Below are 16,287 nucleotides of genomic sequence, written 5' to 3'. Positions count from 1 at the left end.
GTCCAAATAGCGTTTCACGGACGTGCCCATCCATGATCCCACGGATTGCAACTGGAAGTATCTGCGTCATCAGCACGTGACAGTCGTGAGACTTCATCCACACAACCAGGGGGAAGGTTATACATCCACAAAAACACAGGCCAGGTGCTTTCTTTGCTTCTCTGGTTGTCAAACGGATTGACTCCATCGGTGCTCGCGCCCAGCATGATGTTCCTTGGATCGTCCCCAAATTCGGGGTATTTGAAGTTCAACGCTTGTCACTAGCTCACATTCTTTGGGTGACTCAGCTTCTTGTCTTTTTTATTTATCTCCGGATCATTTCCGTCATCTTCTCGCTTTTTCTCCTCCCTATCCGTGTGCCAATGCAGGAGCTTTGCTACCTTAGGGTCCGTGAAATACCGCTGCAGACGGGGAGTGATCAGAAAGTACCACACCACTTTTCGAGGAGCTTTCTTCCTCTTCTTGTATCGACTGACGCCGCACATCGGACAAATGGTAGACTCCGCGTGCTCATCCCGATAAATGATGCAATTGTTCATGCACACATGGTATTTCATGCGCGGTAAATCCAGAGGACACACGATTTTCTTCGCCTCCTCAAAACTGGTCGGGCACTTGTTCCCCTTGGGAAGACGTTCGTGCCAGAATGACATGTTCTCATCGAAGCATGCATCGGTCATTTTGTGTTTTACCTTCATCTCCAGAGCCATTAGCGTTACTTTCAGGCATGTATCCTCGGGCCTGCATCCTTCATACAATGGAGTAACTGCGTCTATCTCTAGTTGATCCAGCTTGCCTTTCTCTCGGGCGGCAGCTCTTGCGTTATCCGTTTGCTTGAGAAGCAGCTCTTGAATATGAGGGTCCTGCACCCAGGCCATCGATGGTCCATCGTCGTCTGCTTCGGCATCTTCATTTTTATGATCATGTCCTTTGTCTACTCCAGCATCTTCCTCATCATCATGTCCGGCATCTTCTACATGATGACTGTGTCCTGGAGATTCTTTGTCTTCTCGCCCGCCCTCGCCGCGGTTGTCTTGCTCATGCCCTTCCTCATTTCTTACTCGGCCCCCATGGACGACTTCATAATCATCTTCATCACCTTGCCACCGATAGCCATCCATGAAACCACGCAAGAGCAGGTGGTCCTGCACCTTTACAGAATCCGGGTCCATAATGCTCTTCAGCTTGCATCTTCGACACAGTCCGTCTCGTTCTTTTGAAGCATCTCGGCCTTCGCGGAGCTCAAAAACCTATTCATGATGCCTTCGGTCATCGTGCGGACCATGGTCGCCTGTGGGGTAGAGCAAAACGATATTTTAGAACCAAAAAAAATTGGCATGACTTTGCCTAAAAATAGGACCAAAAAGAATGTATAGTGCCAAATTCTCGCCGAAACCAAAATGAATCAACATTCCGGAAAAATATTGGCAACTATCGCATTTCAAATACCGATACCTGCAAACACAAACATATATGCAACACCAAAAACATATGCAACACCACAAATATACGTAGATCTAGCTAGGCAATAAAAAGTGCATGTGCATGTTGTTCGAGGGAGAAAAAAGTAGATCTACAACATAAAGAAAGCTTTCCCCTTACTTACCTATCAAAAAAAGGTAATTTAACCACTTAATTTGGGTGAATATATGGTGCAAATGAGGTGAGGAGGAGGAGGCACCCAAGACAAGCTTGGAGGAGGAGGTGGAGAGCATGAAAGTGGGGAAAGTGAGTGTGGTAGGTGGCTATCCAAAATATCTAGCTTGTCCCAGGTTACTAATGGTGCACCACCTACAAATGCGCCCTTAGTAACCCTGGTTACTAATGGCGCACCAACTGGTGGTGCGCCATTAGTAGTTTTGCAAAAAAAATGATAGTAGTGGCGCACGGGGTGAGTGGTGCGCCATTAGTATTTTTGGAAAAAAAAGTTTGTTAGTAGTGGCGCACCGTGTGTGTGGTGCGCCATTAGTGTCCATCACACTAATGGCGCACCCACACATGGTGCAACACTGCTATATAGTAGTGGCGCACCACTTCTCTGGTGCGTCATTAATGTCCATATTATCTATAGCCCTTTTCACTACAAAAAAAGACACATCCGTGACATTTTGGGCCGAACTAATTTTTTTTCTGTCATTCATATGACATTTCTATGACAATAATTGTGACAAAACCCGGTATCATCATAGATGTGGTGGGCTCCTACTCCTATGACAAAAAATCATGACAGAAAATGGGCTTTTCGTCCTGGGCGGGCCGGAGACGCAACTGCATGATATTCTTTGGGCCGTCCATGACAGAAAAAACCGTGGTAGATGCGAGGGGAGGAAAATTTCGGGGAGTTGCCGTTATGGTGGGAGGTCGGGGGCCGAGCGATGCGCGTTTCTCTCATACACGTACGCACGTGTGTGCGAGGCGTTGGCTCTAACTGAACACGAGCAAGGCGTTGGGCTCTAACTGAACCCGAGCGATTGCACTGCAGGCTACGCGTTACTGAACCCGAGCGATCGATCGATGGCTGTTAACTGAACCCGATGGAGCGATTCCTTCGCTACTGCTGCTAACTGAAGCCGATCGATTGATGAACAGTGAGCGTTGCGGGGGGGTGGATGAACAGTGAGTGGTGGCGTTGCTCTGGATGAACAGGACCTCATGGTGTGGAGGGCTGGATGAATAGTAGATGATGGAGGGGTGGCCGTGGAGGGGTGGTTGAACAGGACCCCGTGGTGTGGAGGGCTGGATGAATAGTAGACGGTGGAGGGGTGGTTGAACAGTAGCCGGTGGAGTAGCGCACGGTGGAGGATGGATGAACAGGAGCCCGTGGAGGTTGGAGGAGGTCGACGGTAGCCCGTGGAGGCTGGAGGAGGTCGATGGTGGAGATGAACAGTATCCCGTGGAGTGCCGTTTTGCGGTATGGCACACCCCTCCCAATGAACAGGACCCCCGTTTCGACCGCAGGAGGTTTGTTTCGTCCGTTTTGCGCTATGCCACACCCCTCCCAATCAATACGACCCCCGTTTCCATCGTAGGAGGTCTGTTTCCTCCGTTTTGCGGTACGCCACACCCCTCCCGATCAACAGGACCCCTGTTTCTACCATAGGAGGTCTGTTTCCTCCGTTTTGCGGTACGCCACACCCCTCCCGATCAACAGGACCCCCGTTTCGATCGTAGGATGTCTGTTTCCTCCGTTTTGCGGTACGCCACACCCCTCCTGTCACATCCCTGGTCCTGTTATGCACTAGGCTAGACCCTCATGTGAGCATCATGTTTTAATTCAAATGAAATTTGAATTGAGGAATTTTCAAAAGCCTCAGAAGACCTCTAAAAATAACCAACATTTAAATCTCATCAAATGAGTCCAAAGAAATGTTCCTGTTACTCTGTGAAAATATTGGTAAGAGGTAAAATTCAAACCAATATTTTTGGAATCACAGAATTATTTATTTTTGGGCCTTTTACTTAAACCAATGACATATTTGAGTTGAATTTATTTCTATTATATAAGAAATAAAGTTCAAATATTTTTGTAAGTTGCCTGTGACCTTGGACTAGTTCCTGAGCTCACATACAATTTACAGAAAGTTTTAGAAAAATGATTTGATATTTTAAATCAAATCAAAACCAATTGCAAAAAATAGAAAAGAGAAAGAAAGAGAGAGAGAACCCACCTGGACTTACCTGGCGCCCACCAACCGGCCCAGCTCCAACGGCCCAGCCCATCACCGCCTCCTCCCTGTCGTCTTCCTCCCTCGCCAGAAGGACGGAGGCGCATGCCCGCCCCGCGCCAGCCCACCTCCTCCTCCCTGTCGCCTTCCTCCTCGTGCCAGTAGGCAGAGGAGGGATATGGCGCACGCGCCCGAGCTCGCCACGCCACCACCCTGCTCGTCTGCATCGCCTGGCCACCGCAACGCCTCGCGTCATCTCCTCAGCGCTGCCCCGACCCCCTGAACTCCCTCTCTCTCCCCCAAACGCTCTCCCCTCCTCTGTTCTTTCCGCCACCGAACGCGTCCATCGCCGCCGACGAGCGTCGCCGTGGCCACAGCCACTGCCTCGCCTCGTCGTTGCGCCCAGAGGCTCCGCCTCGACCCCCTCTTCCTCTCCACCAACCCATGCCCCGCCGGACGCCCTGCATCGCCGCCCATGCCATCTTCCCCATCTCCGGCCGCCCGAGATCGCCGGTGCCCGCTCGCCACCTCCGAAGCCTCCCCGAGCCCACCGAGCTCTACTCCCGACCCCTTGTGAGCTCCTACGCCTTTCCCCTCTCTCCCCGCAGTCTAACTCGCCCTCTAGCACTAGCACTACCGCACCCGAGAGCTTGCTGCCGCCATCCATGGCACCGCCGCGGCCACAGCTGCTGCCACTCGCTTCTGAGCGTTGCCCCGTGCTCAGCACGCTCCCAGGAGCCAGGCGCGCCCACCAGTTCGACCTACCGTTCCCCCTAGCGCCAACCCGCACCAACCCCGAGCTCCGACCGCCGCCGCGAGCCTGATTCCGGCGAGCCCGTTCGACCTCAGCCCCTCCCGCTTGCTTAGATGGATGCGGCTGAGCGCCAGCTACGCGTAGATGATCGCTGCCGCTGTTTTGGTCGCCGGAGGGCGTTCCCTGAGCCCCTCCGCCGCGTCTGGACTCGCCGTCGGCTAAACGCCGGCGACCGTTGACCCTTGACCGGCGTAGGTTGACCCCACTGCCCGGTTTGACTCTCCCCTCTCTCCCACTGACATGCGGGCCCCGCCTGGCTAACCAAGTTAGTTAGGGTTAATTTTAATTAGGTTAGTTAGTCCAGACACTGACACGCAGGGCCCACAGGTCAGTTTGACCTGGACCAACCCGTTGACCTGCTGACGTCACTATGAGGTCATGCTGACGCAATAATTCCTTTCTGGAATTTAAATAAATCTTAAATGATTTAATAATTCCAGAAAATAGTATAAACTTCTAAAATTCATAGAAATTCAACCGTAACTCCAAATTAAATAATTTATATATGAAAAATGATCAGAAAAATCCAATCTATCCATCTGTACCATTTTCATGCATGTTAGAACAACTTATAGCTGCTGTTTAGCACAAATCAATTAAATGGCATTAAAACTCTCACATATGGAGTTTGAATTTGAACCTAGTGTTCAAACCAACCCCATTTAACCTATTGCTAGATGCATTAACCCAAAACACATTCATATTGCCATGTCATAGCATGCATCATATTGTGCATTGCATTGATCGTGTTTCTTCTGTGTTTGCCGGTGTTGTTCCCCCTCGGTAGACGATGTACCGATGATGTGATCGTTGACACTGATGAAGACTTAATGTTATCTTCAGAAGTGCCAGGCAAGCAAAACCCCCTTGTTCATTCCGATACAATCCTACTCTCTCGCCCTGCTCTCTTTTACTGCATTAGGACAACAACGAGTCATATGTTACTTGCTGCGGTAGCTGAACCCCTTTATCCTCTGCATGACCTGTCATTGCCACAGTAAATAGATGAAACCCATTAGTATGAGTAGGAGTTGCTTGAGCCCTGTTGTGCCTACTCATTCATGCTTGTTTGTCATGCCTGCTACTGCTTAGAGTTGAGTCAGGTCTGATTCATCGGGAATGAATCAGAGGTGTGTGAACATGTCCTACTGTGTGTGAGCTAAATGTGTGAACACGATTTGGTAAAGGTATCGGTGAGAGTCCATGTAGGAGTACATGGTGGGTTGTCTCATTGAAGCCGTCCTTAGTAACTGAGTTCTGTGTTTGTGATCCATGATTCAGCTACTACCATGCATTGGGCCCTGAAATATGACCCCGCTCGACTTCTTATTCACCCTTGTACTCTGTCCAGGAGTTGCAAGTAGTTTCTGGTGTTTGTAGTATGCTGGAGGCCGTGCGTAGCGCTGACCGGATGGGTGGGCTGTGATGCGGTAGGCACGTGGCACGGTGTACCGGGTGCCCGTTTGGTGTCTCGGGAACCCTGCACACATCGTTTGGGGCTGTGAGCGAAACTCCGGCCGGATCTCCTCATGGATGGAACCCGAATAGGCGATAAATCTAGACTAGAGACTTAGGTGTTTAGGTAGGTCGTGGTCTACACCCACGTCGGCTTTCGCTTGAACTCTGCCGAGCACATGTCGTGTGCAAACGCTAAGTGGTGGAAACATGTATGAAGAAGTACACCCCTGCAGGGTTAACATGATCTATTCGAATAGCCGTGTCCGCGGTAAAGGACTTCTGGGTTGCTTATATCAGTTCATAGACAAGTGAAAGTGGATACTCTAAAATACGCAAGATAAGCGTGAGTCCTATGGATGGCGTTCTCGTAGGGAGATGGGAGCGGTTCCATAGTGGTGTATTGGTTGGTGAATATGTGGACTCGTGTGCGCCACCTCAAAAGAGTTGCTTGCAGTCATAGTTTAGGATAGCCACCGAGTGAAAGCTGGCTTGCTGCAGTTAAACCCCACCATCCCCTATGTTGATAATGATGCATATGTAGTTAGTTCTGATGTAAGTCTTGCTGGGTACATTTGTACTCACGTTGCTTAATTTATGTCTTTGCAGAGAGAGACTTCAGTCTCACTAGTAGTTCCACGTGGACTTCGATGTTTAGCTTGTTACCTCAGCTACGATCTTGTGCCTCGGCAGGATTTGGTAGATAGTCAGGCTTCTCAGCCTTTTTCATTTATAGATGTCTGTACTCAGACATGTTAGCTTCCGCTTGTGCTTTAACTTGTATGCTCTGAATGTTGGGTCGTGAGACCCATGTTTGTATTATCTCGCTCCTCGGAGCCTAATGAATAAATACTTGAGTCATAGAGTCATGTTGTGATGCCATGTTGTATTTGCACATATCGAGCATATTGTGTGTATGTTATTGAAATGCTTGGTATGTGTGGGATCTGACTATCTAGTTGTTTATCCTTAGTAGCCCCTCTTACCGGGAAATGTCTCCTAGTGTTTCCACCGAGCCATGGTAGCTTGCTACTGCTCCGGAACACTTAGGCTGGCCGGCATGTGTCCTTCTTCGTTCCTGTGTCTATCCCTTCGGGGAAATGTCACGCGATGAATACCAGAGTCCTGTTAGCCCGCTACAGCCCGGTTCACCGGAGTCCTGCTAGCCCAGTGCTACAGCCTGGATTCACTCGCTGATGACCGACATGTTCGATGCTGGGTCATGGATGCCTGTCCCTGTAGGTTTGTGCCACTTTGGGTTTACGACTAGCCATGTCAGCCCGAGCTCCTTATCATATGGATGCTAGCGACACTATCATATACGTGTGCCAAAAGGCGCAAACGGTCCTGGGCAAATGTAAGGCGACACCCGTGGGAATACCGTGCGTGAGGCCGCAAAGTGATATGAGGTGTTACATGCTAGATCGATGTGGCATTGAGTCGGGGTCCTGACAGCATTGGTATCAGAGCTTGACTTCCTGTAGGATTACCAAGCCAAACTGGTCGAAGTTGAGTCTAGAAATTCTTTAGTTATATAAGGGAATTGATTGTGGGATGGAACGTAAGGCTCTTTTTACTCCTTATACCTTATGCCCTTCTGATCTGAGTCATCTTATCTTTCCTACAGGGTTAAGGAACTAGGCTTTCTCTTCTTTCTATCAGGATCACGTGTTACTAATCCGTAGACCTATAAGATTGTTGGATTTAAGCTTGAGTTCAGTTCCTACGACTTCTGTATGTTTACTGTTGATCTCGAAACCTTGGTATTGTGCTTCTGAGTGGCTATGCCACCATTTCTGTAGTATGTCTCCAAACTTTTGAGCATTTATAGCCGTTATGCTGTCCGAGTCATCCCAGGTTTCTAAACAGTCTGATGCATTTGCAAATCCCTTCTTCCCATTCCCGATGTCCTTTTGGTCAGATTAATCACACTAATTGTTGAGTTGAGGTATTCTATTGCCTCGACATATATGTTGGAATTATCATTATGACCCTAGGTGTCCTAGGGGATCATCTAGTGGTCTAGCCATGATCTGTGTTTCCAGTGTGATGATTCTAGCCGTCATTATCGAAAGCATCCCGTGATGCCATTTAGTTAGTAGGCATTCTATTTCTGGATTCTGAACCCGAGATTCACCCCATTTACCTCATGTTGAGTGTTGCTAGTTCCTTTAGGAAATTAGTAACTTTTGCATTAGTCCTCGAGGTCCATGGTATTTTCCTTCTTCCAAATACTATGGACCACTTATGGCAGTAGTTTGTTGGATCAAAATATCATAACAGGAGTGCTCTCGATGGGTTCTCTATTCTATATTGCGACTCTGCTAGTTCAACTTTTCTGCATGGGTTATCCAGAAAATTTTTGTTGAACTTGGTTCAACATACTAATCTATGCATCCACAACTCAGAAAACCGTATGTTCCTTTGAGTTGTCCCGCTTTAGTTGTCTTCCGACCCTCGTCTATAAATTGATAGTCAAGAGTATGCGTGCGTTCATTCATCGATGCCTATTACTCTTGTGGTCCGTCAAGCCATTCTATTCCAGAATGACTAGGAGAAACAAACTCCAGTACCTCATCCATACCCAGGATTGGGTCTTAGCAGTTGTACTCCGTAGATCAAAATACTAATCCAGTTTTTGTTCTGTTCCACCCTGGAGTGTTACCATCTTTATATTAAGATTATCATGGGAATTGCACACCATCCTATGAATTCTTGGTGCAGTGATACTTCTCTCCATCATTATTCATTTCTCGGTTCCCGTGTTGTTATAACCGGAATGTCGACAAGTGAATCGTGATGTGTGAAATCAATACTCCTAGCAACTTTGTTGCTTGGTAGTTAAATGGACAATAACCTCATTCTTAACGTGTTGGTTCTTGAATCATCATTCTAAGATTGATCGTGCTACCTTGTCATCTTCCTGGTGCACATTTCGATTGATGAGTTAGGATTTTGTCAAGTCCTCGCTCATTTGATCATATCGTCTTGCCCTGAAAAGCAAGATTGTTCTCGATCTTAGTAACATATCGGTGGTTTGTGATTTTCCGAATATCTTCTCGAAAGTATCACCAGGTTGTCACCTGACTGTTATGTTGAGCTCGTGATCAAGTTGGTTTATCCTGTAAACCACCCTTTCTCCAAGAATCCATGTTGGATACCCCTGCGCTAGTTGGTTAAGCTATGCATCAACTTGGAGAGTTGGAAGATAGAAGCTTGTCCGATATAGTTCATTATAAGGGATGTCTTGTATGTGTGTTGAAGAAAGTTGATATTTTCATCGACTGAACCTCGTGATCAGTTAATGGACCTATCATTTTTATCCAACCTTTGATTGGAGTATGGGCTATCATCCAATCAGACCAGAACCAACGATATTCGTAATGTTGTCTTACTCATGGTTGATCCCTCGAGCATACACCATTATATCTTTTGGGTCTGACCAATGCTATCACTTGTTCACTTAACTATGGAATTCCTTTTAAAAGGAAACCCAGATGAATTGTTGTTGAGCCCATTGACAACATCCTTATCTCCTCCATGATCTTGTTGGACAACAAGTTAGTGTTGGAAACTTTTGAAAGCATTTTCTTCATGCTAGCTCATGAAGTATTTGTTTGATGAAAGGAGTGACTTCCTCTTATACACGTGCATTTGGTGAAAGTTGCCGCCGTGAATTTGAGAAAGTTAGTTTTGCTTCCTCTGGAATCATCCCAAGTCAGTCATGCACATGTGCGAAGTATTCTGTGGTCTGGAGACTTGCAACCTTCATTCCATAGGTGTCCCGAGCACACCAAGCCACCGATTGATTTGTTCAAGGAGAAGAAGTTCCTTCTTAAGAATATACCTTATGCAAGGACTTCGATATCCTCGCTGATGGTCCCCCCTCCTGAACTCGGTAGTGTTTTATTATAAGACTACTTTGTGGTCATGCTTGTCTTGGACAACATGTTCACATGTTGTAGCAGAACCAGCTCATGTTTTGGAGCTTGCTATCGTAATTCATTTCCCGAGAATCTTGCAACGTCATCTCGTCGATTTGTGTTGCAAACTTTCATTTTTCTTCCTAGACTCGATGAGTCTGGAATATCCTGACACCAACCAGATCTGAACCTCAGGCAGATGTGATGGTTGGAACATTTCCCAAGAACTATAATATTGGTCTCGCGATAACCGGTAAAGTGGATGTCGTGGCCAACACACCCCGCCGGAAGACCTATTGTTGTAGTATCTTGATTGAAGAAGTTGGCCACCTCCCCATAAGGATCTCGTAGAACTTATTCTAGTAGTTGTTCCTTATGGATTTTTGTGTTTCCGAAGTCCGACCCTTACTTGATGTTCTAGATACCAGACCATTTCAATAAATGGATTACACTAGCACATTAAGGAGAGCATTAGAAGCGGAGTGCTAAATGTCTCTCGGTCGATCATCCAGATTTTATATCCTTGGCCCCGCCAAGGGTGAAATCTGAGAAAGTGTTATCTTCCTTTGCATCTGCATCATCCATCATCATTCATCATGGTAACAAGTTGTGTTGCCAGGATCCTTGACACGGATATTGGTAAAATCTTGATGATTATGGAAATGCTCAAGTTCTTGAGAGCACGCACAAGCGCTAGGTGTTATCATCGACACTAACTGGGATGCTCTCAGTTTCCTCGGCAATGCTATGACCTTTTCAAACAGTGAATTCACTCTCTATTGTTGGGTTCTTCCCCAGTTACCAGAATCATTCCCAGCATTTGCATTTTGTTCCCAGCTTGCACCGCCAATGTGCCATTCTACCATGGGTCTCTTCCATTTCCGGTGGTAAGCAAATTCATCCATTACGTTGTCTTCAACAAGGTAATCCACATCATCCAAGTCCGAGTATGCCATTCTACCGACCCCCTCCAAACGATCACTCGAGAATTGCCTTAGGCTGGTTTAAAGAGTTTCAATGATCTCTGAATCAAAGGTAATTCTTTTTGCCACTTAAGGGGATATATCTACGAGTCACCATCCCTAAGGTGCCTCGTTCTGGTATCATTGCAACTCAACTCCTCGCTGCGCTGACAACCGTTCACCACCTTCTTAAGTGTGGAATTGTAGTCTACCTGGTAAACCTCCGTCATCTGTTCCACTCCATTCCGCTAGAGGTGTGCTTCGTCTCTCAGCTCGAGAGATGTTGCTATGTCTCATTCCGTGAGTTAATCCTGAGTTGTTCGACCTTCGAGAAGAACGATTCTTTTGGGGTCTTTCCTTCCTCTCGTTGTCATGATAGTTGGAGTTCTCAGAGCAAGACTTCGAGACAATGATGGTGAACGAATCAACGTTCATTTGGAGTGCAACCTGGATCGTGAAGATTGTGCTAGTTTGCGTTCCCCCTTCACCCTCCCCTATGCTTGAATCTCGGGACGAGATTTTTGTTTAGTGGGGGTGAGTTGTCACATCCCTGGTCCTGTTATGCACTAGGCTAGACCCTCATGTGAGCATCATGTTTTAATTCAAATGAAATTTGAATTGAGGAATTTTCAAAACCCTCAGAAGACCTCTAAAAATAACCAACATTTAAATCTCATCAAATGAGTCCAAAGAAATGTTCCTGTTACTCTGTGAAAATATTGGTAAGAGGTAAAATTCAAACCAATATTTTTGGAATCACAGAATTATTTATTTTTGGGCCTTTGACTTAAACCAATGACATATTTGAGTTGAATTTATTTCTATTAAATAAGAAATAAAGTTCAAATATTTTTGTAAGTTGCCTGTGACCTTGGACTAGTTCCTGAGCTCACATACAATTTACAGAAAGTTTTAGAAAAATGATTTGATATTTTAAATCAAATCAAAACCAATTGCAGAAAATAGAAAAGAGAAAGAAAGAGAGAGAGAACCCACCTGGACTTACCTGGCGCCCACCAACTGGCCCAGCTCCAATGGCCCAGCCCATCACCGCCTCCTCCCTGTCGTCTTCCTCCCTCGCCAGAAGGACGGAGGCGCGTGCCCGCCCCGCGCCAGCCCACCTCCTCCTTCCTGTCGCCTTCCTCCTCGTGCCAGTAGGCAGAGGAGGGACACGGCGCACGCGCCCGAGCTCGCCACGCCACCACCCTGCTCGTCTGCATCGCCTGGCCACCGCGACGCCTCGCGTCATCTCCTTGGCGCTGCCCCGACCCCCTGGACTCCCTCTCTCTCCCCCAAACGCTCTCCCCTCCTCTGTTCTTTCCGCCACCGAACACGTCCGTCACCGCCGACGAGCATCGCCATGGCCACAGCCACTGCCTCGCCTCGTCGTTGCGCCCAGAGGCTCCGCCTCGACCCCCACTTCCTCTCCACCAACCCATGCCCCGCCGGACGCCCTGCATCGCCGCCCACGCCATCTTCCCCATCTCCGGCCGACCGAGATCGCCGGTGCCCGCTCGCCACCTCCGAAGCCTGCCTGAGCCCACCAAGCTCTACTCCCGACCCCTTGTGAGCTCCTACGCCTTTCCCCTCTCTCCCCGCAGTCTAACTCGCCCTCTAGCACTAACGCTGCCGCGCCCGAGAGCTTGCTGCCGCCGTCCATGGCGCCGCCGCGGCCACAGCTGCTGCCACTCGCTTCTGAGCGTTGCCCCGTGCTCAGCACGCTCCCAGGAGCCGGGCGCGCCCACCAGTTCGACCTACCGTTCCCCCTAGCGCCAACCCGCACCAACCCCGAGCTCCGACCGCCGCCGCGAGCCTAATTCCGGCGAGCCCGTTCGACCTCAGCCCCTCCCGCTTTCTTAGATGGATGCGGCTGAGCGCCAGCTACGCGTAGATGATTGCTGCCGCTGTTTTGGTCGCCGGAGGGCGTTCCCCGAGCCCCTCCGCCGCGTCTGGACTCGCCGGCGGCTAAACGCCGGCGACCGTTGACCCTTGACCGGCGTGGGTTGACCCCACTGCCCGGTTTGACTCTCCCCTCTCTCCCACTGACATGCGGGCCCCGCCCGGCTAACCAAGTTAGTTAGGGTTAATTTTAATTAGGTTAGTTAGTCCAGACACTGACACGCAGGGCCCACAGTTCAGTTTGACCTGGACCAGCCCGTTGACCTGCTGACATCACTATGAGGTCATGCTGACGCAATAATTCCTTTCTGGAATTTAAATAAATCTTAAATGATTTAATAATTCTAGAAAATAGTATAAACTTCTAAAATTCATAGAAATTCAACCGTAACTCCAAATTAAATAATTTATATATGAAAAATGATCAAAAAAATCCAATCTATCCATCTGTACCATTTTCATGCTTGTTAGAACAACTTATAGCTGCTGTTTAGCACAAATCAATTAAATGGCATTAAAACTCTCACATATGGAGTTTGAATTTGAACCTAGTGTTCAAACCAACCCCATTTAACCTGTTGCTAGATGCATTAACCCAAAACACATTCATATTGCCATGTCATAGCATGCATCATATTGTGCATTGCATTGATCGTGTTTCTTCTGTGTTTGCCGGTGTTGTTCCCCCTCGGTAGACGATGTACCGATGGTGTGATCGTTGACACTGATGAAGACTTAATGTTATCTTCAGAAGTGCCAGGCAAGCAAAACCCCCTTGTTCATTCCGATACAATCCTACTCTCTCGCCCTGCTCTCTTTTACTACATTAGGACAACAACGAGTCATATGTTACTTGCTGCGGTAGCTGAACCCCTTTATCCTCTACATGACCTGTCATTGCCACAGTAAATAGATGAAACCCACTAGTATGAGTAGGAGTTGCTTGAGCCCTGTTGTGCCTACTCATTCATGCTTGTTTGTCATGCCTGCTACTGCTTAGAGTTGAGTCAGGTCTGATTCATCGGGAATGAATCAGAGGTGTGTGAACATGTCCTACTGTGTGTGAGCTAAATGTGTGAACACGATTTGGTAAAGGTATCGGTGAGAGGCCATGTAGGAGTACATGGTGGGTTGTCTCATTGAAGCCGTCCTTAGGAACTGAGTTCTGTGTTTGTGATCCATGATTCAGCTACTACCATGCATTGGGCCCTGAAATATGACCCCGCTCGACTTCTTATTCACCCTTGTCCTCTGTCCAGGAGTTGCAAGTAGTTTCTGGTGTTTGTAGTATGCTGGAGGCCGTGCGCAGCGCTGACCGGAGGGGTGGGCTGTGATGCGGTAGGCACGTGGCACGGTGTACCGGGCGCCCGTTTGGTGTCTCGGGAACCCTGCACACATCGTTTGGGGCTGTGAGCGAAACTCCGGCCGGATCTCCTCATGGATGGAACCCGAATAGGCGATAAACCTGGACTAGAGACTTAGGTGTTTAGGTAGGTCATGGTCTACACCCACGTCGGCTTTCGCTTGAAGTCTGCCGAGCACATGTCGTGTGCAGACGCTAAGTGGTGGAAACATGTATGAAGAAGTACACCCCTGCAGGGTTAACATGATCTATTCGAATAGCCGTGTCCGCGGTAAAGGACTTCTGGGTTGCTTATATCAGTTCATAGACAAGTGAAAGTGGATACTCTAAAATACGCAAGATAAGCGTGAGTGCTATGGATGGCATTCTCGTGGGGAGACGGGAGCGGTTCCATAGTGGTGTATTGGTTGGTGAATATGTGGACTCGTGTGCGCCACCTCAAAAGAGTTGCTTGCAGTCGTAGTTTAGGATAGCCACCGAGTCAAAGCTGGCTTGCTGCAGTTAAACCCCACCATCCCCTTTGTTGATAATGATGCATATGTAGTTAGTTCTGATGTAAGTCTTGCTGGGTACATTTGTACTCACGTTGCTTAATTTATGTTTTTGCAGAGAGAGACTTCAGTCTCACTAGTAGTTCCACGTGGACTTCGACGTTTAGCTTGTTACCTCAGCTATGATCTCGTGCCTCGGCAGGATTTGGTAGATAGTCAGGCTTCTCAGCCTTTTTCATTTATAGATGTCTGTACTCAGACATGTTAGCTTCCGCTTGTGCTTTAACTTGTATGCTCTGAATGTTGGGTCGTGAGACGCATGTTTGTATTATCTCGCTCCTCGGAGCCTAATGAATAAATACTTGAGTCGTAGAGTCATGTTGTGATGCCATGTTGTATTTGCACATATCGAGCATATTGTGTGTATGTTATTGAAATGCTTGGTATGTGTGGGATCTGACTATCTAGTTGTTTATCCTTAGTAGCCCCTCTTACCGGGAAATGTCTCCTAGTGTTTCCACCGAGCCATGGTAGCTTGCTACTGCTCCGGAACACTTAGGCTGGCCGGCATGTGTCCTTCTTCGTTCCTGTGTCTGTCCCTTTGGGGAAATGTCACGCGATGAATACCAGAGTCCTGTTAGCCCGCTACAGCCCGGTTCACCAGAGTCCTGCTAGCCCAGTGCTACAGCCTGGTTTCACTCGCTGATGACCGACACGTTCGATGCTGGGTCATGGATGCCTTTCCCTGTAGGTTTGTGCCACTTTGGGTTTACGACTAGCCATGTCAGCCCGGGCTCCTTATCATATGGATGCTAGCGACACTATCATATACGTGTGCCAAAAGGCGCAAACGGTCCCGGGCAAAGGTAAGGCGACACCCGTGGGAATACCGTGCGTGAGGCCGCAAAGTGATATGAGGTGTTACATGCTAGATCGATGTGGCATTGAGTCGGGGTCCTGACACCTCCCGATCAACAGGACCCCGTTCCGAATGTAGGAGGTCCGTTTCCTCCGTTCTGCGGTACGCCAGGCCTCGTTTCCATCGCCTGTTCCGTCCAAGCCCTCCCGATGAACACGACCACACATTCCGTTCCGACCCAGCCGGTTGGCTCCCACGCGTTTCGTTGCCTCCCGATGAACACGACGCATTCCGTTGCCTCCCCATGAACATGATGCATTCCGTTGCCTCCCCATGAACACGACGCATTCCGTTGCCTCCCCATGAACATGACGACGACGCTCTCTCTCCGTTCCGACCCAGCCATGTACACGAGCCCTCACCGTACATATGCGCGAGTAGGCGTTCGAGACCCCGCCCGTATGTACACATACGTGGCCGTATTTTCTTTCTTGCACCCTGGTCGCTATACGTATGTGTACATGCTACGTGCGCGCCTCTACTACGACACGTGCGCGCCTCTACATCCACCAGTATATATGTACGTACACGTTCGCGACCAGAAGGACAACGCTATGTACGCTTTGACCAGGTGGGTCCCGACTGTCAGGCACTTCCTTGCCTGCGAAGATGTAGCTGGTCTGTTTCGAAAAAAAATGTAGCTGGTGGGTCCCAGCAGTCAGAGGGGCGAATAGTTTTTTTACCCGGACGCACTTCCTTTGCGTGCGAAGATGTAGCTGGTGGGTCCCAGCAGTCAGGGGGGCGAATCGTTTTTTTTTTTGCCCGGGCGCACTTCCTTGCATGCGAAGATGTAGCT

Source organism: Triticum dicoccoides, chromosome 5B (genome assembly GCF_002162155.2).
Source record: "Triticum dicoccoides isolate Atlit2015 ecotype Zavitan chromosome 5B, WEW_v2.0, whole genome shotgun sequence".
NCBI lineage: Eukaryota > Viridiplantae > Streptophyta > Magnoliopsida > Poales > Poaceae > Triticum > Triticum dicoccoides.
The sequence above is the reverse complement of the archived record's forward strand: the minus strand, read 5'-3'. Positions refer to the sequence as shown.